Source organism: Chamaea fasciata, unplaced genomic scaffold (genome assembly GCF_029207755.1).
Source record: "Chamaea fasciata isolate MVZ Bird 193981 ecotype frontalis unplaced genomic scaffold, bChaFas1.0.hap1 SCAF_24, whole genome shotgun sequence".
NCBI classification, from domain to species: Eukaryota; Metazoa; Chordata; class Aves; order Passeriformes; family Sylviidae; genus Chamaea; species Chamaea fasciata.
In genome coordinates, this window is record NW_027094109.1 from 928,663 (window position 1) to 952,773 (window position 24,111).

At 53.5% G+C, this 24,111-nt stretch overlaps 1 long non-coding RNA gene across 1 annotated transcript; it reads left to right on the top strand.

The window, feature by feature from the left end:
* The first annotated feature begins 13,477 nt into the window (after positions 1-13,477).
* Positions 13,478-22,863, top strand: LOC136300919 (uncharacterized). The gene is made up of 3 exons (XR_010723768.1): positions 13,478-13,563; positions 20,415-20,497; positions 22,725-22,863. It is a non-coding gene; the product is annotated as an uncharacterized lncRNA (long non-coding RNA).
* Positions 22,864-24,111: the final 1,248 nt, after the last annotated feature.

A 24,111-nucleotide genomic window follows, 5' to 3' on the forward strand; every position in this document is an offset into this window, starting at 1 on the left:
CCTTGAATTTCTCGAGCTGGTTCCTGTTGCCATGTCAGCCTTTCATCTCTCCTGGCAGTTTCCAGCAGCATCTGTTTTGTTGTCCTCCTGGGGTGGACAAGTGCCCTCGAGGAGGAGCAAGATCTGGCTCCTGGCACAGCATCACTGCAGGTCAGGGACGAAAGACTGGGAGCATCTCCATGCGGGGAGGGGACCACAAGGATCTGTTTAAACTTGGAACGAGCAGCCTGAGGCTGAGCATCAGTGTGGCCAGCACGAGCAGGAAGAGGCGTCTGGGATGTGGAAATGGGTTTTTTTGGGAAATGGTGAGGGATAACCACAAGCCACTCCATGCCAGAGGAAAAGGCTGCAGGGACTCCCCGTCCCTAGCAGTGTGCATGGAAAAGGGGGCGAGAAGTTCTGCTGCCAGGGACTGGGGGTGAAGCAACATTTGGGGAGGATGGGAGGCAGAATGGGGATGAAAACGGGGCCAAACTCTGCCCTGGAGCTGAGGGCGGGACAGTGACCCCTCCTCTGCCACGCACCAGGGCAGGGCAGCGGCCACACGAGCAGGCAGGAAGAGGCAGCTAAAATAAGCGGAGGGGTGGAAAAGGCAGGAGAGAGTATCAGGGAGATAACAGAAAGGTTAGAGAGGAAAGGCAGAGGAAGTGAGCTGAAAACAGCCTGGATGTCATGGAAAGGTGAAGCTGCGCCTCCCGCCCAGCGCCGTGATCAGCCCAGCCCTGTCGTGATGCTCGGGGCTGCGTCAGACACACCGAAATCTGCCCTCTGCCCTCCCCCTGCCCCCGGCAGCGACCCGGGGGCACCTGGAAATCATCCGCGCTGTCCCCTGGGCTGCCGAGGGCAGGACGCAGGCAGGGGCACCGCCTGTGCCGGCCAGGCTGCTCCCCTCCCGAGGGAATGCCTGTTTATTCCCTCCAAAGGACACGCAGTGTGTCACTGGCATTCGGGAGCCCATCCCAAATTAATGATTGGCTCCAACCCTTTTTACGTGGGTTGTTTTTTTTATTTCCACGGCTCATCCCGGTGTGGGAACAGAGCCGCTGCGAGCTTTGCCGCTGCTGCCACCTGATTGCGAGCCAGTGAAATCCTCGGGGGGCATTTTTGCGTTTGTGAACGCGGAGCAGGCTCAGGGCTCAGCCCACAGGTGCCATTACCTCATGGCTGTTTGCTCGGGCTGGGAATAAGCCGGCAGCTTTTGGAGTCAGAGCCCCGCTAGACACCTTTTCCCTGGCTGCGATCCCGGCGGCAGCACCCCAGAGCCGGGGATGGAGGGGGAGGATGGAGGGGGAGGATGGAGGGCGGAGGATGGAGAGTGGATGATGCTCTTTGGCCCCCACGCTTTACTCCCATTTCCTGGCTGCCAATCTTGATTTAACTCCTCGGGTTCTGCATCACGACACGGCCCGGGGGAATGAGGCTCCTGGGCTCGGAGAGGGGCCGGAGCTGCAGCAGCTGGAGGGAAAGGAAGGGGAGAGGAGCGGAGAGATAAAGCCCCCTCCCCAGCAAGGCTGTGCTGCAGCTGATAAGAGCCCTGACGGGCTGTAATGGGAGCCCTGGCTGGCTGCTTCCTCACAAAGTCATGACTCAGGGATAATGTTCACATCCTCCAAACGGCGAGGGAGCTAAAAATACAGCCAGGAAAATGAGAATGAGAATGAGCGAGCATGAATGAGAGCGTGAGTGAGAAATGCACTGGGGAAAAGAGAGAGGAAGCATGAATGAAAGAGCCTGGGAGAGAGGGAGGAAGAGAGTGAAAACAGCCGGAGCCGTCCAAGTTTCCAAGCTGCAAAGCTTTGCTTGCAATCAGCGCTCTGGCAAAGGCAGCCTGCAGGAATGTAAACCCAGCCCGGGAATCGGGCTTTGCAGGCAACGCTCCTGGCATCACCTCCCTGTCACCTGGGGCACGGGACACGGCGCTCCCAGCGCGGGGGACACCCACGGGACCCCTCATGCCACCCGTGCCCAGCACGGGGTGTCCTGCCCACTGGGGTGCACCTGAACATACAAGGACGTGCTTGTCTGTCCGTCCACAGATCCAAACTCATTCCAGTTCTCCTACAGACCCTGGGGACATTCCGTGGGAAGGAGGGATGCACCTCTGCCCTCGGTGTGGTTCCTCACCAGGGTGGGGTGGCCCTGGGGAACCCCACTGCTCCCCCAGCCCTGTTTCTCCATCAATTCCTGTGGTTTTCCCCAATATTGCAGTGAAAATACCTGCACACTGCCCCGAGCTCATTCTCCTGGAAAGACAAACGACTTTGCCCCGCACCGCTGCCCTCTCATCTCACAGACATCCCTTTGGGGCTGAAATGTGTTTCACGGATTTATCCCAGTGCTGGGGTTCCACCACAGCCCCTGGCATTGGGCTCTTCCCCCATCCCCAACAGCTCCCCTGCTGCAGAGCCAGGACTGATAAAGGGGCCTTGGAGCAGGTCTTTAGGGTTTGGAGACCCCCTTTGCTGGAGGAGAAGGTGTATTCCAGAGCAGGACGGTAAGAAGTGGGTCTGGGTGCTTGGGAAGTGCCTGAAACGCTGTTTGTCTCCGGCTTTGGTGGGATTGAGAGGAATCTCTGGGGGAAAGCAAAGCCCCCTCCGTGGAGACTGAGCAGTTGAGGCACAGAGAGGTTTTTCTACCAAAACACCATTTTCTGGTGTCTCCTCTCCCTCAGCCTCTCGTGGGCTGGGGCAGGGGAGTGGCTACTCCTGCCTGCAGTGCCCGGAGAGGGCTGGCAGGGAACGATCCCCCGGCACATCCCATCCCCAGCACATCCCATCCCCGGCACGTGCCGGAGCCTTGTTCCAATTATTTCCTCCTGGGGATCCGGCTGATCTGACACAGGCCCTCTCCTGCCGCTTCCCCGCTCCTGGATTTTGTTCTGAGCTTCTTTTGTCCATCATTTCCCCGGCCGGGCTGGGCCGGGCTGGCAGAGGGATGCTGGGGGGATGCTGCTGAATGGGGCTGGGAGCCCGGGGCAGCCCCGGGCTGTGCCAGAGCCATCGGACACACACTGCCCGTGTTGGACACCCCCCTGGGAGCAGCTCTGCGGTGTTGTGGGGGTGCTGCGACCAGGAGGATGCTGGGCCAAGGCTAAAAAATGAGGAGAAAGGTTCACGGCTGATGGGAATGTGTTGCCATCCTCGCGCCAGTTCCTGGTGCTGCTGCAGCAGCTTTGGGGCAGAGCCCTTCGTGACAAATGTGATGAGAAACCCCAAGGGACAGGACGGGCTTTGACACCACCTAACTGGGATTTCCTTACAAGGAGCAAATGCACCCCAACCTGTGCTAAATTCATTTTTAAAAAGGGCAATTCTCTGCCCCCCGCCCCCCTCCCTCCAGCCCTCACAGGAGCAGGGATGCACACCCTTAAGCAACTTTTTTAGGGCAATAAACAGAACGGGATTGCTGGCTCCTGAGCCGTGCGGCTCCTACAGGCAGTGCAGGGCTCCTGCCAGCGGGAAGTCGCTCCCGGCCGCTGTCTGGGCTCTGGATCCCCGCGGGTCACGGAGGGACGAGCGCGGCCGGGTTAATCCAAGCCCGATCCCAGATGGGAAGCGAGATTAGGTCCTTCTCCGTCATCGCTGCCGGGCCCCGCGCTCCTGACAAAGGCCCCGGGGGTGAGCCTGGTGCTGATCCAAGGAGCCAATTTTAGAGCCCGCTCTCCGCAGACAATCTCCGATTGTTTGGGCTGGTTTGAAGCTTTTCCCAGCCGCGCCGTCATCGCATCCTGTGACTTGGCAGGAAAGGCTCTGTGCACAGACCCTGCTGCCAAGGAGCCCGCGAGGTGTGACAGCGTGGGCTGCACATCCCTCCAGGGGCTGCACATCCCTCCAGGGACTGCGCATCCCTCCAGGGGCTGCGTGTCCCAGCCGTGGGCTGCATGTCCCCCCTGGGGGCTGCATGTCCCCGCGGGGAGGGGCTCTGTGGTGTCCGGGAGAAGGGGAAAGTAGGGAAGAGCAGGGAAGAACAGGGAAGAGCAGGGAAGAACGGGTTTCTCCAGGCACGGGATGGCCTGAGACTGGCAGGGGACCGAGCACAGATGTGGCAGCTCAGGGCCACCCACGCCCTTGTCGGGGATGCTGCAGGTGGGTGGAGGTGGCTGCAGCTGTGGGACACCCCGAGGAGCTCAGCTGGACCAAGGGATGTTGGAAGGAGCAGGGAATTTTCTCCTGGGCTGGGGGAAAAGCCAGCACAACAGAGCACAACTCTTCTTTCTTTTTCCTGCTAGATAACTTTGTTTTTCCTCCTCCACGACCTCCCCGGGCACCCCCAGCCCCGCTGCACCCCCTTCCCAGCCCCTCTTCACCCAGGCAGATCCAGCCCTGCCTTTTCCCTCTGGCTGTCAGCAGTTCTGCCAGCCCCCTCTTGGAATGGGAAGCAGCCAAAGCAAGCAGAGATACCTGAACCTGCCATCCACCCACTCCTTGTCTGGACTCAAGATGTTTCAAAGCTCCCCCCTTTCTATTTCTATCCTCATTGTCATCCTCCTTTGAGAGGAAGGTCTATTATTCCCCTCCTCCTTTTCTTTCTACAAAAATGGGACATTGTTTCTTCTTTCTTTGATTTAAAAGCCAAAAACAGTTATAGGAAACTGTTCAGCAGATGTTTTACAGAATGAACCTAGAGAAAAAAAAATTAAAGAAAAAATAAAAGCTCTCGGATTTTGCTTGAGGAGCTAAATTTAGCCTAATACTTCCTCCCATTCAGGGTTTGTGTTGGCATAGGCGAGGCATAGGTTTGAGCACTTCGATTGTAGTATTTATTTTATTTCTCTCATTTGCTGCATCCAAAAAAAGCTGGAGCTAATGAAGCTCATTGAGGGAGGAGGAGAATCCAGCCTGTGGTCCCTCTCAGCCCACAGGATGGGATTGAAACAGAATAATTCCTCATCCCATTTGCAAGGCTTATCCATGCCCATGGCAGTGCCCAGGGGGCCCAAATGAGATAAAACTCCCAGCTGAGGTCGGTGAATTCTCAGGGGTGGATTTACAGGCACTGAAGGAGCCGGTGCTGGAGCCCCGGCTGCTCTCGGTGTGCTGGAAATGGCCCTCGCTGACTTCTGGAAACAGCTTCAATCAGCACTGCCAGAACTCATCCCATAAACCTTCCCCAGGACGGGCTCCTGCTGACTTCAAAAGGCCCAGGACGGCACCAGCTGAGTCCTTCCGAACAGGGACAGGGACAATGTCCCCAGCGGGGTGTGCTCCTCCTGCCGCCAGGAGCAACACCCGGAGTGGGGCCCTGCACCCGGAGCTGGGCTCTGGCTGGCAAATCCCTGAGGGCTGGGAAAGGCTGGCCAAGGACAGCATTTCCCCCTGGGAAATCAATTCCCTGGCACCCACCACCATTCCCAATGCTCACAGGACCACTTGACAGGGCAGATCCAGGTGGAAAAAGGGAGGGAAATCATGCTTGGATCTCTCCCAAGGGACTGAGGGAAAGTTAAGGCTGTGTTATCACTGCCTGGTGAATGCTGGGGCAGTTCCCGTCTGGGAAAAGCCTTTGGAGCAGGAGTGACAGCCCTGTGATGCTGCTCCATGATTCCTTCCATCACGTGTCCTGTGGGCCAGGCTCCCCTTCTCTCCCACTCTCAGCCTGAGCCCAAACTTCCATATCCTGCTGCTGGGCATCCAGTTGGAGCTGCCAACTGCGTCTGGGAATATCCAGGGAAAGCCTGGGGAAAAGCTGCAGCTTTCCACAGCTTGGCACTCTGGATATGTGCCCAGGGGTTTGGAGTTGGGCAGGCACCCTGCAGATAGGAAAAGATGGGTAAAGTTTTGGAGTTATGGATCAGGCTGCCCAGAGAATCTGGGAATGCCCCATCACTGGCAGCGTTCCAGGCCGGGTTGGACAGGGCTCGGAGCCACTTGGGACAGTGGAAGGTGTCCCTGCCCATGGCAGGGCTGGCCCTGGATGGGATTTTAAGGTCCTTTCTATCCCAAACCATTCCATGAGTCTATGACTCACCAGCAGAAGAAACCAGGGGTTATTCAAGGCAGAGAAGATTCCTGTTAATGAAGATCCAGATCCAGCAATTAGCCCGGAGATCCACTGCAAACTTTCCCAGTGGAGAGCCAAAAGGGGTCAAAAGTAAAGTCTGTGCTTGCTCTCTTTTGGAAGTTTTCCATCAGGAGAAGGCACGCTGGGATCTTATTTCCAGAGCTGTGAACCCCGAGTGTCTCCCCTGGCACGGGAGGTGGAGGTGAGCAGGGAGGGATTAATCAGCACTGGGACACGGGATTGGATGTGGCACTGGGCATCCCTGGCAGGGATCGGAGCTGTGCACTGGAGTGAGAATCCAGGCTGTGTTTCCAGACATTAATGGCTTATTTGTTGTCTAAGAGGGTGGAAAACCAGAGAAAATCCGAGGTCCAAAGGACCTGTTTGATCCCAATAGGGCACTGTTGGTGCAGCCTGGGCTGGAGAGCCGGGCAATTACCGAGGCAAACTGCCCCAAACCCACGGGCTGGGCTCTGGGGGGCTGGCAGGATAAAGCTCTGATTCATGGACACATCTTTGGCTCCTTTCTTTAGGATCTCTGTATGTTACACATGCAGACAAGCAGGAATGTCATTTTTTCCAGACTGCTTTTTGCATAAATTAGGATTGTTTGCTGTTTATCGGCTCACCCCGCCGTGACCCCTCCCTCCAGCCCTCCAGCCCCATCCCCCTGCCCTGCTGAAACCCCACGGATCCACGCTGGCTGTGGAAGGGGGAAGGCAGGCTGGGACATTGCCAGCCGCCTTTTTTGGGAGCTGCACTGAGGGTGGGCAGGTTGATGAAGCACCCAGAGCAGGCTGTCGGACAGCGGGAAGGGTTTTCCTCTCCGGGATGGGTGTGCCTGCCCCTGCCATCCCCGAGGACAGATCCTGGGATAGGATCATGCCCTTGGGGTTCTGCAGTGCTGCCTGGGAGATGTGGAGAGCTCCATGAGGCAGCCTGGATCCGGGAAAGCTGCTCGGCCTCGGGAGCGCTGATAAATGGGATGCTGCTGCTTCCCCTCCCACCCACACACTTCCACTTTCACTTCACATGTGGGACCCAGCCCTTCAATTCCCAGCCCGGCCATAAATAACCCCTGCAGCACCAGGCAGCCGCGGGGACGGTGTGGATTCAGCCAGAACGTGCCTTGTTTATCCCATTTCTTCCTCTGGAGCTCTGGGTGTCCTTCATGGAGGGGATGTCACACCCTGGGGATGTCACCTGTGTCCTGTTATCCTGCCTGAGCTCCCCTGACAGTTGACAGAGGAGACAAAGGAGAATGTGTCCAAAGACCCTTGGTGCAGCTCAGGAATTAAATATGAAAAGCTACAGCTGTTCCCAAAGCCTAATCCTTGTCACAGACAAACTTTCCTTGACCTGGAACCGTGTGGAAAATAAACAGAGAGGTAAAGGACATGTTAATAACTCATTTCCACAAAACCCGGCCTCACTTTTTTGCTACCGGAATTTTTCCCTCTGCTGCTCAGTCCCGTAACAAAAAGCGTTTATTAAGGTACAGATCATTTTGCACTGGTTTAGATGATGCAAATAAAGCATTGAAAAATGTCCGGTTTCTGTTCCACTGGGAACATCTCCCACCTTCCATGCCCTATGGGAGAGCCAGGACAACATTTCTTTGGCTGAGGGTATCCCTGCCCTTCCTGGGTGGATGGTGAGACCCAGGAGGGCTCAGCTGCCACCTCAGCCCTGCTGAGGTTGTGGCCCCAACCACTGAACCCTCGCTGTCCTTGTGTCTGTCAGCTGATGGAGAACACAAAGGTCACTTTGAGACTGGGAAAAGGCCTCAGGAAAAGGAGAATTTCCCAGGTTTATCAGCTCCTCACGGAACCCAACGCAGAGAAATCTCTTCATTCCTACGTCATCCACATCCTTTCTCCTCCTCCTCCCCACACAGTGGCATTTCTGACGGGAGGAGATGTGAACCATGGAAGGAGAGCCCAGGGATTCAAAGGGTGAGCTGAGCTGCGCTGGAATTGAGCCATGAGTCCTGAAAAATGGAGATGGAGCCTGGGATCACCCCTGGGGAGCAGGAGCTGGTTCATGGGTCCAGCTGAGACCTGTGCTGGCCACTGCTCCCGGGGTGTCCCCGTCCTGGGGGGAACAGACCCCACGAGGCCTCCAGGACCACCCTGAGTGAGCCACATGCAAAACCTGAGCTCTGCCTTTGCAGCCCCTCCTCCAGATGCTGCTCCAAGGCCCTGGCTCAGGGAATAAGGGATCATTTGGGTTGGAAAATTCTCTGTGACCATCCAAGTGTTCCCCCAGCACTGCCAAGGATCCACCCCTGACCTTGTCCCAGGTGCCACATCCACTCTGTTAAAGCCCTCTGGCAAGGGGACTCCATCCTTAGGAGCTTTATCACTGCTCAACCCTTCCCCAATATTTTTGGAGTCGCTGCTTGCCAGGAAGGCGGAATTCCGAACCCAGGACACCGAAGCCACCACACTCCGCTGTCCAGGCAGGGCCACCTCCACCACAGACACCTCTGGGGACACAAAGCTTGGAGATGTGTCCTCAGAGAACCGCCAGCAATAACAAGAATTCCAGCTTCCCATTCATTCCCATCCTAGCTCAAACCTCATAAGCTGCTGATTATTTTCTGAATGGGTTTTATGTGACATCCTCAGTGCAGTACCAATCTCATTTTTTGAACAAGAAGATGCAAAAGGAAGCAGCGAAACGATCTCAATTCACCCCCTGCATTATTACACAGGCTTGAGAAGAAGTTGACTTTTTAAAGATGTCCTGATTTTTATCAAGGCTTTGAATTCCACCCTGCCAAGATGCAGGGAATATTTTAACAGATAAAAGAAAATAAAAATATCTCTTGGGGTTTTTTTTTTGCCCCCAATGCTAATAGTAAGTTAAGTAATAAAGAGCAAGTGATTAACTGGTTGCTGAATTGGTTTTGAAATCTGGCCAGATGTGTTCAAGAAGGAATTGTTGGCTGATAGCATTTTTATAAATCTGATCTCTATTTATGTGCCTGCCTGGGAAAAGAGCACTTCTGAAATCTGGCTTTATAGTCCTCGATTAAATGATTCTGGATGAGGATTTTAATTTACAGTTTGAAGAGGGTGTGTGTGATGAAATCCTCGCTGTTTTTTTGTCTGAGTGTATCAGACTAATCAAAGATCCTTCTTCCAACAAAGAAGCCAAATTCTTCTTGCAATGGGAGAACTTGTGAGTAAGGACTGATTTCCCAGTTAATATTGACAGAAATGATAATTAATTTACCTCGTTCTTGCAGCTTTCAGGACTTTGTTAATGGTGTGAGTAGGGCAGGCACCTGCACAGAGCAGTTTGCAATGAAAATGTTCACACTGGCCTCTAGAAAACGGATCGGGTTTTGTGCCAGCTACGCAAAAATCCACAAGTTTGCATCTCAAGGGCGCGGGCTGGAGATGTTCTGCTTGGAACTTCCCCAGAGATGTTTCTTAACAGCAGAGTTAGAGCTGAGTGGAAACTTCTCACTTCCCCTTCCAGAGTGAAAACAGGACCAAATCTCAGAATGCCAGAATGGATTGGGTGGGAAGGGACCTTAAAGCCCCTCAGTGCCACCCCTGCCATGGCAGGGACATCTCCCACTGTCCCAGGTTGCTCCAAGCCCCAGTGTCCAACCTGGCCTTGGACACTTCCAGGGATCCAGGGGCAGCCACAGCTTCTCCGGGCACCCTGTGCCAGGGCCTCCCCACCCTCCCAGGGAAGAAAATGTTGTTATCAGTGTGATTTTGGGTTTTCTCACCTCTGTACACATCCATGTATTTTTATCCATGTGGACAGATATGAAAATGGAATTTTCCCCCCTGTTGTTTCTCACCCAGTCCTGACACCTTCAGATACCCCCTGTTTAAAGCCCATCTTTACATGGATCTGGTCTCCCTTAGAAAAGTGGGATAAACCACAGATCGGCCAGTTCATCACAGTTATCTTGGTTGATGTGGAGGAGATCCACGTGCAGCAGCTCCCAACCGAAAAGAGCATCACAAAAGTCACTTTTGGGCCAGTTTAAGTATTCAGGATATTCCTGTGCACCCCAAATTTTTCTGGTTTAGTGCATACCCTGCACCTTCACATCCAAAGTAATGGACATCCAAGATCTGAGCTCCTGTCTGATCCAAGGGTAGAAAAAGCTCCTTCCCCTGCTTTGGCGGGCAGAAATTTCCCCTTAGCTCGGACGGTCAGCACCCTTGGGCTACATACAGGAGGGAATTCATTGGGGTTGGTCCAGAGGGATGAGCTCTGGTGCTGTCCTTGTTGGCTTTTGTGGCCAGGCAGCTCCAGAGGGTGTCAGCGCCTGGATCCCAGATGTGCCCAGCTCTGGGACCACTGAACATCTGGGCACAGGCTGTGAGTCACGCCTGGGTTCTGAGAAGGGGCAGAGGGAATGTTTCCCTGGGCAAACCTGCCATGGATTTCCAGGCACAGGCAGCTCCTGATCCGGCTGTGTCACCTTCTCCCAGGGCAAACACTGGGAAGGTTCCTCCAACTCAGGAGGAACTCCCTTGCCCTAGGGTAACACCAAAAGCAGAGATTTGGGTGCTCAGGATCCTTTTGTTGGTTCCTTTCCTGTTTCCCCAGAGTAAGATGGAAATGGTGATCCATGAAGGGCTCTGGAAGCTCATGACATGCAGCTTCCCCCCTTTAGTGGTTTGTGATCCACAGGCAGGAGCACAGGGACCTCTCCCTGGAGAGGAACCTGGGGGCTGCGAGGGGTGGGTGAATTGGGGTTAGGTAACAGACCCAGGACTGGGCCGAATTTTGCCCAGATGATCCACGCTCACTGCCCAGCTCCAGCAGACAAGCCAGGACCAACTCCAGTTGCAGCCACTCCCCCAGAGATGCTGCTCTGAGCTCCCATCCCAAATGGTGATGAGGATTTCCCCGGTTTCTGGGAAAGGGGCTGTTTCTGCCAACACCAATGGGCTGTACCTTTCAACAGGAGCCTGAGTGCCCCCAAATTTAAGCATCCTATGAATGCAGAACCTGTGAAACATCCCCAAGACATCTCCAATTTGGTGAAACCATCAATAACTGCTGCAGGGAAACATTAAGGGATCGCTTCATTTTTTTATGAGCACAGTGCAAACCCAAAGCAGCTGCCATGAAAAGTGCAATGACTTTATGATCAATTCCATGAGCTGCCCGAAATTTAACCCAACTTTTTGTTTCAAGCTGAAGGAACTGCTTTGGGTGACTGATGTGAAACAGTGAACCTGAAACCAGGCGACCACGTGGAACCTGGTGATCTTCATGGTCCCTTGCCACCCAAAGCATTCCATGACTCTGTGATTCCATGTCCCAACCTCCCAGCTGCCTGCACAGCCACTCCACAGAGCTGTTCATGTCTGGGTTGCTGCATCCCAGCACCCTCCTGAGCAGAGCATCCAGGCAAGGACATCTTGCTCGCAGCTGCCAGCGGGGTTATCCTAGGAAGAGTTGCCCAGATAAAAATTGATGGCTGAACACATTCCACTCCTTTGGAGCTCAGATGTGGCAGAGCCTTTGTAGCAAAGCCCCAGGAGGTTGGAAACTTTCCTGGGGAGATGGAACCCTGTAAATGATTTCCTGTGTTAAAACAGCTACAAGAGGGAGCCATGCCTAGCAAGTCCAGCAGGTAACGGATTTGGGCCGCCTGGAGCTGTGTGTTTCTAAATCGGGGCTAAAGGAGGGATTCATTCATCAATTGGGAGCTCCTGAAGGACCTGGGAATAGTTTTATGTGCATAAATAATGGGGCTTTTTGCTATTTGTCACTTTGTGCATTTTAACAACCTCCTGGTCTGGGAGAGGGGGACAGGAGGGACCTTTATCCTGTGAACACTTGTTTGGCACATCTGATTTCTCTGGGGAACATTTGGCAGCAGGAGATGCCACAGGAGCCCTGTGCAGGCAGAATTTATCCACGTGGGAGCAAACACAGTCCTGGTTAGCACTTTGCAAATGTCCACTGTGCTGAGAGTACTCAAAATACCCAGGGTTGTGCTGGGGAAGGAGTCTCCAGGGATCATTCCTCTCCCCACACGCTGATCCTTCAGCAGTGACACAGCTCAGATGTACAGGCTGTTTTGTTTTATTCGAGAGCGTGCTGCTAAATTCCCCGCAAATCACCCCTTCCTGCACAGACTGCAAGTAGGACTTCATGGTGTCAGTGCAGCCAGGCAGTGAGGGCTGAGCCCCAGGGCTGGGGGCTCTTTGCTGCTGCTCTGGTACAGTTCCCTGCCGGGATCTCCAGGGAAAATCCCAGCAGCTGCTCCCAGCCTCCCGTTTTGTCCTGGAGCAGCACACAGGGAACCCTCGGTGCCTGGGCTTTGCCCCTGCCAGGGGCTCGTCCAGGGCTGCTCAAGGAGAAAACGGGATGGGATCCGTGCTGGAGCCGGGTAGGATTTCCAGCCTGGAGCCCTCTCCTGGAGGAAAAGGCAGCTCTGCTGTCTGGAGAGCGAGAGGGACAGGCGGGATGGGCACGTCCTCCTGCACCCGGGATTTGGGGGAGCCGCTGGCGTTTGGAGCTCCCTGGCCAGGCTGTGGAGAGGAAGACAGGGGTGCTCGGCAAAGGCAACCCCAGATCATGCTCTTCCCAGAGCCTCTGGATAATTCACAGGGGCGTGAAAGGAGCGAGATCACTGCAAGCTGTGTTTCTGCCCCACTCGCTGTCCTGGCCAGCCGGGAATGTTCTCTCCTGCCCTTCTCCTGTCTGGAGAGGCCCCGGACACTTTGAGCACCTGCCTTGAGACTGGGCATTGGAGAGATGCGGGCTGGGACCATCCCCCCCTCTGAGCTGATCCGGAGGCTCCCAGCGCTGCCCCAGCGAATTCCCTCTCCAGTCCTCACGGAAGGACGCTTCCTTCAGCCTTTAGGGTTTTAAAAGCAAGCAGCGGCTGCCAGGGCGTATTTCTGGTTCCAGAGGTACACGCCAAGGGTTTGCAGGATTTGCAGCGGGCCGGATCCTTCCCAGGGCTGGGGGTAAGGCACGAAGCGGAGAAGAGAGCCCTGGAGCCGGCGGTGCCCTGGGACACGCACGGGATCAGGGTCGGTGCCAGGGGCCCTTTAGGAGGGATTTCTGCCATGAGGCACCATCCGGGCTGGGATTTGGGAACCAGGGCTGTAACCACCTCACCTGGCCGTGCTCTGCGAGCCTAAATTTGGTCCCTGGGCAGGAATAAACTCTGCTCACGAGACTTTGGGGGCTGCAGCAGCTCTGGCTGGGCAGGCTGGAGCCTCGGATGATTTTCCAGGGCACGGCACCCAAAGGCCACTCCACAGCGGGGCTGGCAGGGCGCGGTACCCCATCCCCACCTCCGGGCAGCGGCTGTTTTGTTTCCCCAGCGCCGTGACAGCGGCCAGAGGTGGCTCTTTCCTGGCTGGCGGCGTTCGCAGCGCCCTGGGTGCGGGGCTGACCACTCCCCCTCCCTTTGAATAGCAGCCCTGCCTCAAACACTATGGTATTTCCATCCTCCCCGGCTCCAGCGCGGAGAGCACCAGGTAGTTGGGAGGAGAGCGGACACAAGTGTGGGACGCCGTGGAGAACATAAAGCTTTTCCCCGGGTCCTTCAGCTGAGCCGTAAGTGGTGTGGGGAGAGGCTCTTGGAACTCTTTCGGGGGTTGGAGGTACCTGTGGGCATTTTCAGGACAATCCGATCTGGTTTGTGGTGATTTACTTCTCCTCTCTCCATTTCCAGCTTCCCCCAGTGATTGATTTGTGTATTTGCTGCTGCAGGATCTTCTGTAAATGTCTCAGATGACGCTTCCCTTCAAAACTTTACATATATATATATATATATGTAGATATTTGGTACATAGATTTTATATGAAGAATTAGGAGAAGGTTATTATTTTCCTCATAGAGGTGGAAGGCTGTGCACTGGCATTAGGACAGTGAATTTAATTTGCAGTTGTTTTGGCGTTTTGAATTGTAATTTGGTTTCGGTGTAATTTGGTTCGGTTTTGCTGTGAGGGAGGGGAGATCCGAAATGCCTGGGGTTGGACAGACAGACCCAGAGCCGATTCCTGCTTTGCAGGGACGATTGGAAGGATTTGCTGTGACTCCTCCAGGTGTTTTCCGTGGTGCTGTCATCCCCTCAAGGGCCCTGAGTGCCACAGGTGCCAGCATTTGCCTTTGGGAGAAGCTGGAGTGTGACAGCTGCAGGGATGTGCTGCCGAGCCGCTGCCATTCCTTGGGAAGAGCAGAATCCTGTCCACCCAGCCCAGGCAGTGGGAATTGTGAGTCCCTGAGGAGTCCAGCCAAGGCCTTCCCCCTTCCCTTTCGCCTGTAAATCATTGTTCTAACACACTCACTCGGTGTTAGAGTCACCATCAACTTCCCATCCTGCACTGTCAACTGTCGCCTTTGGGGGCTGTGGGCTGGGGCCGGGCCGCTCTCCTGCTCCCGCCCATTCCCACTGCCTCCTGTTCCACTGGGTTTGCACCTTCCCCTGCCTGCCATGAAAATAATGTTCGGGCAAGCCTGATTTTTTGGGGCATTTTCTCCTTGCCCAGGGGCTGGGGGTGTGTGGAAGCCCGAGGTGCTTTTTGTACCCGTGCGCTGGGATGTGTGTGTCCCTTGTCCTCGGGTTCACCACAGAGCTTTTGGGGGGAACCGTGTGCCCCTCCAGATCACAGAACTCTTTCCCAAGTTGAGGGACAAAGACACACAAGGCAACCCCACCTTCCCCAGTGGTTTGGAGCCCTACAAAGAGCGGGGTTTGGTGGGGTTTTCAGGGTGGGTTTGGGCAGACTGGTCCAGGTGTCCTGCTGAAGGTCCCACAGGGATCCTGGGGGACTCCCAGCTGGGCTGGGCAGCCCTGCCCAAGCCCCTGTGCCACAGGAGAGGCTGGGCTCTGTGAGATGGGGTCAGATCCCACCCCGGGGCAGGGATCCCTCTCTGAACAGTGGGACACTGATCCCGTTCTTTCCCCTTTTGCTCTGCCCCAGCTGAGGGCCTGGCCCATGGCACTGTGCTGTGAGTCTACGGCTTCACGGAGGCAGATTCGTGAGTGAAATAACAGCTGACCAAATTAACCCCCCTCTCACATCCTCCTGCAGTTGCCAGTGGCTGCTGTGAGCCGGGGCAGAGCAGGGTGATTTAATGGCAACAGCTCTGGCATCCCACCTAAAGCCTCTCCTGCCTGACCCGTGCTGTCAGCTCGCTGTGCATCTGCTGGGGCATCACCTTAGCTGAATTAGCAGCTGAGTAATCGATGAAAGAGCAGAGAGCAGGAGAAACGTAGAGAAAAAGCAGTTTACTAAAAGCACAGAGAGCGAGGGCTTTGTGAGACTGGGTCAAACTTCAACCACCCTGGCGCTCTCCCACGGCCGCTGTCATACATTCCAGCCAGAGTCTGTCCAGGCAAACGGGAAGGCTCTTGAGATCCCATCATATCCCCCTCAGATCTGCCAGGCACCGGGGGAGGGAAGAGCCCCACGTTGGAGCAGCCAGGGATGCGCTGACAGGCAGTCCCTGCCCCATCCTCCCCAGCCAGCTCCTCACCGGCTCTAATCCCCCGGCAAACAGCGCCCTGCAGCTCGGACAGCGGCCCGGGGGCTCCGATCCTCGGCCTCGCCCCCTCACTTTCCCTGGGTGACCTTATCCCGGCCCTTTAACCTCCTGGAGTATTTACAGCGGGTGCGGAGGGGCCATCGCCGCTCTATTGTTTACTGCAGCACCACCTACTGCCCCGCCCGCTGGCCCTGCAGGAAATCGGGTGCGAACTCTCTGAAGTTATAAAATCGTAAGAAATGTGAGATTTAGTGTGGCCCATCTGTTAAAAACCATGGTTGTAAGTGGAAAAAGCACTCTCCTGTCCACTGCTCCGCTCCTGCCTCATGGATGCTCCTTTTGTCCGAGCCGGCTGCCAGGACTGATGGACGGGAGGAGGTTTCTAAGATGCCAACAGATCAACGACGCCTAATTCCGCCGGGAACGGGGCTGGCAGGCGGCCTGGAAAGTGCCCGGACCGCAAGGGTTAAAGCCTGGCGGAAGGATGTCATTTCCACCCGCTCTTTGCCCCACCCCCTCAAAGATGATAAATTATTGCTCGATGCGAAAATGAAGTGGTTATCACTGAGCAGCGCTGGGTCAGACAGGCCGCCCGGGGAGGGTGCGGGTGTGGCAGGGGCTGCTGCAGGTTTTTAAAGCCTTGATTCACCTTCTTGAAGCCAGAGATACTTTGGTGGGGTTGCTGATGCTGCCCCATCCTCCTGGCTTCTCGTCAGAGCCCACGGAAATGCAATTTTCTCGGTTTATTGGGATGGAGGAAAGCACCCCAACAGTGTTTGGTGGCTGTTCCAGGTGTGCCACCCTGCGGTGACACCTTCCCTGGGTGTCCAGCTGCGCCTGAGGGATGTGGGATGGAGCTGAGCGTGGTCCTGCAGCTCAGAAACTGGGGAACAGTCTGAGCCTCGACTTTGCAGCAGAGCCATGGATGGAGCATTAAACTGGAAAATAGAGATGGGACTTGTCTCTGCCACTGGGAAGTCACTGTGGCATTGCTCCATTTCCTTCTTCCTATCCTTGAAAAAACCATAAAACCAAAACATTGCCTGAAAATACTCTGAAATGTCTTTATATATCCATCAGAAAAAAAGTTCACTATATTTAAAATTTAATGCCACCCCAACTTCTGGAGGGGTGTGTGTGTGTTAATCATGAGCACTAACAGCTTTTCCCTTTTTAAACCAAGCTTGGTAATCGACTTAAAATTAAAAAAACCCTCAGCCTTGTAAAGGAGGAGGGATGGATGTTGAAATGAAATTAAAATTTTAATTTAGTTTAGAAATGACCCAAGAGTGTAATAGCTTTGACTGGTACTTGATCAAGTCCCAGAATAAATGCTGGTTCTCCCACACATGTTTTCACAATAGGACAGGAATAATAAGAGCAAACAATAAGGCTGAAGTCAAGCTGTTAAGTCATTAAGGATTTTACCAAATGGTTCTGATTCCCCTCTATTTGCTAGCAGCTCTCAGCAAGCTGTGGCTCTGGATTATCTTGATGTAAATCTGCAGTGATTTCCTCAGTACCAGCCAAATTACCTGCCCAGAGAGCTCCAGCCTGCAATGGAGCTCAGCTGAGCCCCCGACAGCATCCAGCGGAGGAGAGGAACTCTTTAGTCTCTTATTAGAGGAAGCTGAAGAGAAGCAAAATATCACTCAGCCATCAGGGAAACTTGCTGACAGTGAGAGATGTTTTGGGCTGTGAAGTAGTTTCCTCTGGGAAGTGGTGGAAGTTCTGTTAAAATTAGCCTGGACAAAGCACAGCAGAGCTCCCTCTGTCCTGTCTCTGCCTCCTCTTCCACACTTGCTTTTCCAGAGCACAATTATTCCATGCACAGGATCTGCTCACTCGCCTTTTCCAGCAGAGATTGTCACCTGCTGGGTGCCATCCCTGCCCACACTGGGGGCTTGGAATGGTCCCTTCTGGGGTTCCTTCTTCAGAGATTCAATGATTCCTGGTCCTTTTCACAGCCTCCAGCCTGTGTTTCTCTGTCCTTTAACCATCGTCACCCACAAAACCGGCATCAGATTGGGGAACTGGTTTAATTTGTGTTTAACCAGGACTTCTCTTGAACCCACAGATATGGGGATGCAAACTGTTGCTGAGTTTTGTGTTGTGTTCCTGCCTCTCTCTTGTGCTTTTTAACAGCTCAGCTTGGAGGGGAAGAGAAACCAGAAAGCAGACTGGTTCTAAATGTCTTGGAGCTGCTGTCTAGAGATGCTAATTCACCTCTTGCAGGCTGGTGTGGGAGCTGCTGGGGCTGCTTGGCGGCTCTGGTTAAATCCTATTGCTATTCCTTGTTGCATGAAGCCTGTCCTGGGTGTCAGGAAGGGTTTGGTGCTGCTGATGTCAGTGCACACCCGCGGCCTCGAGCAGCAGCGTGCGGTGCCTTGCTGGAAGGTTCAGCCTGAGAAAGATGCAAACGACACCCAGCGAGGCATGAACGTGGCTCTCGAGAGCTGCTGTGAGTGAGCTGCCTCGATCAAAGGGGAAAAAACCCCAAACCAAACCCCAGCTGCCACTGCACGAGCTGCAAAGCAGAGAACAGAGCTGCTCCTGGGGCCTGCTGTTTGACTGCTCTCTGGGGCTGTGCCGCCTCACTCTCGGACACGTGGGTGTCACTGCGGCAGGTGAACAGCCCCCAGCCCTCGCTGGCTCCATTTCACCCTGTCTGTCTTGCTTTGTTTGGCAGCATCAGCCTTTGCTTTAGGGTGAGATCAGCCCATGTTTACCTGAGATGGTTCCCATGTGCTGAAGGCTGGGGTCGGGTGTGTGATGGGCTGGGGTTGAGCACCTTGCCCTGCATTGGGGGATGCTCTCCATGCAGGCACTGGAGCGCTCTGGAAGTGCTCAAGGCCAGGTTGGACAGGGTTTAGAGCACCCTGGTCTCATGGAAGGTGTCCCAAAGGCTCTGTGCTCACTCAGGTTGCAGCAATGGGCTGCATGCACCGTCTTTGTCTGGCGCAGCTGCAGCTGCCCCAGCTGCAGGGAGATTTAAGCCAAGGCGTTTTAACGCCTCGTTGGGGTGGGCTGGCAGGCTGTGCACAGATGCCGAGGTTAGTTAAGGCTTCTCAGCCACAGTAACTCGTACTCAGTGTGGTTTGGGTACAAAGAGAAACAAGCTGGTTGTTCTTCCACCATGTAGGGGTAGTTTTCAGTCTCGTGAATTAAAAAAGAGAAGTTTGAAAAAAAAAAATCTGTTGGTGTTTGAGGCTGAGTTAGTAATAACCAGCAGGAAATGATGATGATAATTTAATACTGTGCACATGCAGGTGTTTTGTGTTGGGCCATTACTCACAGGGCGCAGGGGAGATGCTCCGGGGGTCCCTGTTTGCTGAGGTGCTGAGTGAGACACAGCCAAAGCAGCTCTGCCCTTCCCCGGGGGTGGAAAGCTGCAGAGAGCTCCGGCAGCAGCAAAGCCCCCGGGGAAGGGGCGGAGGGAAGGCTGGGAGAGGATCCCAGGGCCTTCAGGAGATGTTCAAGAGTCCAGGGCAGCAGTGGAGGCTGGAGGTGGCGTGGTTGCGACGGTTCTGCTGAGGAGAGCTGAGCACCAAACATGTGGAGCACGAGTCTGATGGGGGAGCTGGGGAAGGGGCTCAGCCTGAAGAAAAGGAGGCTCAGGGGGCCCTTCTGGCTCTGCACAACTCCCTGTAAGGACGGAGCATCCAGGGGGAGTTCAGTCTGTTCTCCCAGGGAACAAGTGATAGGAGTAAAGGAAACAGCCTTGGGTTGCGGCAGGGGAAGTTTAGGTTGTGTATCAGGAAAACTTCTTCACTCAAAGGTTTGCCAAGCACTGGCACAGCTGCCCAGGGCATGGTGCAGTCATCTTCCCTGGAAGCGTTCAAAAAATGTGCAAAGTGACACGTGGGGTAGTGGTGGGCCTGGCAGAGTCAGGTTAAGGGTTGGGTTGGATGGTTCTGGGATTTTGTTGTAAGATAGTACAGCCAGGTGTTTGCAGCTGCAGTGGTCACAGCCCAGGGCTCTGCAGGAATGCAGAGGTGTTCCCCAGGAGCTGGAGCTCTGTCCTCAGGGAGGCTAAAGCAGTTCCTCTGCATCCCCAGGCTGGGAACAGCCATTCCCTTGGCTCCAGGTCCCATCCTGCCCGAGCCAGCCCTGCTGAACCCAGGCTATTCCCCATCCCTCTTTCCTCCCAGCACCTTGGAGTCACGTCCCCCAAAGCACAGACAGTGCCGTGGCCCTGCGCTTTCCATTGGCACTGCAAGGAGAGAGGGAGAAACATCCAGACCTCTGATAACACAGACACATTGCAGCTCCTCTGCCTTAGCCACACAGATGGGTTCATTGATGATTAAAAATCTCAGCTAATGAGCAGCTCTGGCAGGATGACTTGCTCAGGGGAGTGAATCCCGTGTGAGGAATGCCATGAATTGCAAGGCAGAAATTCAGCCAGGGAAACCGAAGCTCATGTGCAAAAACAGAGAATGTGTCCTGAAAACAGCAAAGTTCTTTGTGAGACAGACTGGGCCTGACAAAGCTTTCACAGGAAAGGTGTTGATCTCAACAAACTGCCTTTTTTCTTTTTTTCTTTTTTTTTTTTTTTTTTCCTCTTTCAAAAGAAAAAAAAAATTGGCAGCAATTTCCCACCTATTCTCCAGCAAAGGAAATATGATCTCATCTTCCATCAGAGCAGCTCTCTCAACTTGCAGGTGATAATTCATTCCCCATTGTCAGGCTCTCCCCTGGTTACACTCCTGCATCTGGGTGCTGCATTGTTGATCCGACCCCTCTAATCACAATATTTCCTATTAATCCAGATATTTTTCCTCTCCGCTTTTCCAGCCTAAACTCGTTAAGGTGACAGTCTGCTCCAAGCTTTACACAGCTGTGGAAAGCATGGATTTAGCTGGTGCTGTCAGTTTTTATGGCATGGAATCTAATGCCCATCTCCATTCCTGCAGGCACCTCCAAGATGATGAGTTACTATATGGACACAACCATTGGCAACACAGCTCCTTATCCTTTGGCTCGGCCTGGAATGATGGTAAGAAATGGACAGGACAAGGGGGAATGGCCTTGCACTCAATGAGAGTGGGCATAGATTAGATTTTAGTAAGAAATTTGCCCCTGGGAGGGTGGTGAAGCCCTGACACAGGGTGTCCAGAGAAGCTGTGGCTGCCCCTGGATCCCTGGAAGTGTCCAACACCAGGTTGGACACTGGGGTTTGGAGCAGCCTGGGACAGTGGAAGGTGTCCCTGGCCATGACAGGGGCTGGAGTGAGACAGTCATTAGGGTCCCTTCCAATCCAAATCTTTCCATGACCCTATAAAAGACAGGAACTGGTGCCCATTTCCTACCCCAGCAGTTTTCTCTCAGGTTGATGTGTTTTCTCCAGCCCTGACCCAGCTCGGTGCCATCTCCTGAGTATCCAAGGTTTTAGGTAGTTCAGAGCAGCCCTGAATTCCAAGTGTTTACCCAGAGCTTCTCTGACTCTATGGAGCCTGCAAACCTCTCCTGGATATGGGATCCTGTATCAGATTTCCTGTGCTTGTGTCAGGAGGATTGTCAGGGGGAGCATTGTCTCGCCGCCTGCTCCCCCTGCTGACCTTCACCTGGGATCAATGGGACCAGCGCAGAGCAGGGCAGCATTTGGGAAAGGTTCCCGTGTTTTCTGGAGTTTTGGGACCACTTCAGTGCTCCCTCTCCCGAGCCAGCTCTGTTCTGTTTGCACCTGGTGGGTGGTTGTGTATAATAAAGGTTGGAGTGTGATCCTGGGACAGGTTGGGCAGGGATTTGAGCCTTTTTTAGGAAAATCAGATCCATATTTAAGGAAATCTGATCCATATTTAAATAAATCAGACCTATAGTCAGGGAAATCAGGCCTCTTTTTAGAGAAATGACATTTTTAGCCATTTTTTTCCAAAGAACTGCTGAGCGTTAGAGGTCAGATAAGCTCCGGGCTGACACCTCAGGCTGCACAGAACTTGTGCTAAAACCCAACATTTTCCCCAAACCGGGAAGAAAAGCCCACCCTGAGCCATGAAATATTCCCAAGGCAGCTCCATAGCTTTCCTTTAAATGGTTCCAAGCAAGCATTTGGCTTTTAAATATTGATTTGCCATCAAGGAAATCTATTCCCCCACAGGGAAATGGTAACAATGATAAAAAATTCAAACATCCTGCATTTATTTATAGGTATGTGCATGGTATTGTCCTCTTCTAGGGAGACAAACGAATGCAATGTATTTACAATATGGTATATATGGATATGTGTGTGTGTCCATGGTAAATATATATATAATATATACACACAGATGCACAAAATAAACATGGTGTGTACATGTGAACACACACACTGTATACATAAATGAACATGTATAGAAATAGGTGTACAGAATAAAATGAAAATTATACCCTGAGATCATTCATTAAAGCTTTGCTCCCAATCTAAACAAATCTATGTTTTTAAATACCTCCATGTCTGTGTCTAATAAATATATATTTTTTATAAAATATAAATTTGGCTTCATATGCAATAAAAATAAATGTGTAATTTATACTGAGTTCTAAGCTAGGATTACATAGGTGTGGGTGTACAAATGCTCATATCACACATATAATCAGTAAATCTATAATATATGGTGTGTTAACACATAATAATATAGTATATTATGTAAGGTTTGGGTAATAATACATTATATGATACACATTATATGTGCACCTGTGCATTTCATATGAGGTGTATAATTCATATACCCATGTGTGCAAACCACATGTGTAAATATGTCTGTGGACACAACAGTAAAACCAATATAAATATAAATACCCAAATATAAAGAAAATAATCCCAAATACTATCCCTATAAATAGGAACATAAATATGACAGCTGGGACCAGGCTCCCCCACAGTGCCTGGGCAGGGCTGTGGCTCTGCACCCCATGGTGACCCCCCCACATTTTGGGGGTTTTGGGGCCTTCTGCTACCTAAGAATGACATTCCCAGTTATGGGGAGTGGAACAAACCCCTGCCACAGAGGGTGTTCCCATGGGAGAGCCCTCAGGCTGAAATCCTGCCAAGCTCAGCCTCACTCTGACCTTCACTTTTCTCCTCATTTTGGTTTAAAAAAGGCCCATTTTGGCCCCATCCCAACACCCCTCAGCCAGACGAGTTGGGATCTGCCAGAGCAGGACTTTCTGCCTGACTTTGGGGGCAGCCCCACCGCCCGTTTCGGGGTCCCGCTCCCCTGACAGTTCCCCTCTGCTCCTTCCAGAAACAAGGAGTTCCCGGTCCCTGCGAGGATCCCTGGGTGACGTGTGGCTTCCAGGCCTCCTGCTGCCCACCCCGGCCGTGCTGCCCGCTGTGGGATGAGCCCGCCACGCAGGAGGTGCCCACGGGGCTGGAGCACTACAGCACGGGTAGGACACGGAGGTGGCACGCTAGGACATGACATGGGGGTGGCACCTTCCCTGTGCTGGGGGGCTCGGAGCAGCCTCAGCTGGAAAAACGAGCCTGAATCCCCACCGGGCTCTGTTTTGTTGTGTCCCCCCCTGGTGTCCTTCCAGATTTGCTTTCTGCCCCAGTTCTGCCTTCATTTACTGGGGTTTTTGCCCTTAGTGCCTCCCTCGGGCACAGCAGCACAAGGTTGGTACCTGCCCTGATGGTGTCAGGGGTCTCCCTTAGTGAAGACTGGCCCAGAAAGCAGAAAAAACCCCTTAAATATGGGGTTCTTTTGTATCTATTGTCCTCCTTTTGAAGTGATGCTGAAGGGTGGGAGCTTCCTTCTTCCCTGCCAAGGTGTGGGAGAACTCCTCTCCCCTTTCAGCTGGTGATTTTGCTGATTTGTGGAATTTTGAAGTTGTGTGTGCACCTCCCTTGCATGTAGGGGCAGAAGCAGGGTCTCTGGGGGGATCCCATGGGCAGGGTGGACCTGCCAAGCTGCAGGTTTCATCCTCTGCATCTCTCCTGGCATTTGCAGGACTGATGTCCCGGCTCCTGGTCAGTGACTTTGGAAAGTGGTGTCCATGGAGGCTTGAAAGGAAACAGGGATTCCCAAATTTCCATTCCACTCTGGCGGTAATTTGGGGTCTCTTCTCACTCAACGCTTCGCACTGGCACAAGGTGCCCAGACGACTGGCCCAGCCCTGGAAGTGTCCAAGGGCACTTGGAACAACCTGGGATAGTGGAAGGTGTCACTGCCCATGGCAGGGGGTGGTACTCGATGGGCTTTAAGGTCCCTTCCACCCCCGCTCTGGGATTTTGTGATTCTTTGGGAGGTTAGTGGTCACTAGAGCTGGAGAGGAGAGGCCACGCTGGGCCATCAGCTAAAGCAACTCCCTGCCCGGGTGTAGGGAATGTCTTCCCCACCCAGGCAAAGGGAATGTCTTCCCTACCTCTGCCTAGCTGATGTCTCATCCTACACTTTTATAGTTCGGAAGTTGGTAGAAAAGCACCAGTGTCTGATTCTTGCCCCAACACATGAATTTTCATGCTGAGCTTGCACTTTGGGTCGCTTCTTGTGATGTGGAAGGTGGGGTGGAATGAGATGAGCTTTCAGGTCCCAAGCCAGACTATCCTGGGATTCCAGAACTCCTGTACGAGCAGCTGGCAGGGCAGATGTTCTCTGGCCTGGGGTGGGTGAGGAGGGAGCAGCCCGAGGC